This window comes from Fragaria vesca, linkage group LG3 (genome assembly GCF_000184155.1).
Source record: "Fragaria vesca subsp. vesca linkage group LG3, FraVesHawaii_1.0, whole genome shotgun sequence".
Classification (NCBI taxonomy): Eukaryota; Viridiplantae; Streptophyta; class Magnoliopsida; order Rosales; family Rosaceae; genus Fragaria; species Fragaria vesca.
This window is the reverse complement of record NC_020493.1, coordinates 24,873,198-24,875,441: the sequence shown is the minus strand read 5'-3', so window position 1 is coordinate 24,875,441 and position 2,244 is coordinate 24,873,198.

Genomic DNA, 2,244 nt, shown 5'->3' with positions numbered 1-2,244 from the left:
CCTTAAAACAGAAAGCAGAGAGATTGGGGGGCCTAGGTTTTAGACCCCAATTCCTGGGAATCACAATCTCAACTTGGCAAGCTTAGCCGCGGCATCAGCCACACGGTTTGCCTTTCTAGGAATCCAATTCCATCTCAATCCCTTGAACATTGGCTTCAGATGCATTATCTTACTAATAATGGGGGAGATTTTCCAGCTGGTTGTCAGAGGGTAGCTGTTTAAAGTCTTGATGATGTCTTGACAGTCACTTTCAATCACTATATTCTGCAAACGGAGGTGGGCAGCAAGTTGGAGGGCTCTAAGAGCAGCATCTGCCTCCACCTCCATTGCTGAGTTGTGAGAGCCATGCAGACTTGCCCCAGCAATGGAAGACCTTCTATAGTTCCTCACAATGATACCTATCCCACTAGTGAGGTTCGAGGACTTCCAAGCACCATCAATGTTGATTTTTACCTCAGAAGGAAGAGGGGGACACCACAAATCACATCGAGCTTGGTTTGAGAGCCCATTTTCATCATTCTCTTCAATAGACTTGGCCTCCATCCAGTGTGCATAGCTCCTGTTGACTTTATCAATAACCATGGCAGGATTTGGCTCACCTCCCTTCATAACCACTTCACATCTATGTTTCCAAATCTCCCACAGATGAAGGCAAACATAAGAAAACATATCATTATCACCCAATAGCAGAGAGTTTCTGTTTTGATGCACCTCCATGAGCCAGTTATCTAAGGTTCTAATCCTTCCCCTATCCAAAGCATAATTAAGGGAAGAGCCGAACCAAACTGCTGAGGTCCAGTTGCAAAGAAGAAGACAATGCTCAGTTGTCTCGAGTTGCTCACCACAGATTGAGCAAATAGGAGACTTAACCACTTTTCTCTTAAACAAACTCCAACAAGTAGCAAGAGAATCCGTCAGAGGCCGCCACAAGAAATTTGAGATTTTCGACATCAAATTTGGTCTTCATATAATTTTCCAAACTTTACCATCGGTTTGGTGAGAGGAGGAAGGCTTGCTCTGTGATTTTACGTCTTCTAGAGCTGAGAAAAGTCTATGGTAGCTCGATTTAACTGAATACATCCCATTTTTGGAGTGAGGCCCGATCATAATATCCTCCTCATCCACTGTACCAATCGGAATGGCCTTAATAGCTTTGCCATCACTCTCTTGAATAAAAGGCTCAATGTGTGAAATATTCCAATCACCATTATCATCAATGACCTCAGAAACTAGCAGCGGGGTGAACCTGTTAGAGGTGTCTGTGGGGATGATTTTTCCACCATTGCAATTTGGCACCCACCTATCAGCCCAGACATCAATGCTCTTCCCATTCCGAACTTTCCAAAGAACATGTTTGCTAATAGTTTATCTGCCAGTCAAAAGACTATTCCAAACCCATGATGGTCTAGCACCTTTCTTAGCATTCAAGAAAGAGGAGTTATGGAAGTAACAAGCTTTCACAATTCTTCCCCATAATGAATTAGGATTCTTGATCAGTCTCCAACATTGCTTGGAAAGCAGCGCCAAGTTGTAAGTATGGAGGTCCTTGAATCCCAGTCCACCATCAGCCTTATTTTTGCATAAAGATTTCCAAGCTTTCCAATGGATTTTCTCTTTTGATTCAGTGTACCCCCATCAGAATTTGGAGATGTCTGAATTGATTGTATTGCACAGAGTGATTGGCATGAGGAAAATAGACATTGGATATGCCGGAACAGCCATCGCCACTGCTTTGATGAGAACCTTTCTTCCAGATTAGGATAGAACGTTGGCTTGCCAGCCATCAAACTTTACTTGGATCCGTTCCCTTATATAAGTGAGTGCCTCTCGTTTTGAGTTTCCCCAATGAGTAGGAAGGCCAAGATACACTCCAGGCTCTGAAGCAATAGGGATGTTGAGAACCCTCGCAATACTGTCTTGAGCATCAGTGGGGGTGTTTTTGGAGAAGAACAATGAAGATTTGTCAAAGTTGATTGACTGACCCGATGCCTTGCAATAAGACTCAATAATCGAACTCAGAACCTAACAATTATGGGTCGCAGAGATGATCTATACATTAGTATCTAAATACTAGACGGTGGAGATGTGAAAATTCGATTGAAAAATGAGTGTAAAGTGGAAATCCGCACCGTAAGAATAAATGCGAACGTCCGCAGCTGAGAAGCGTTGTATATATATATATATATATATATAAATATATATATACAATTTTTCTCAGCTACGAACGTCCGCACCAAAGTTTTG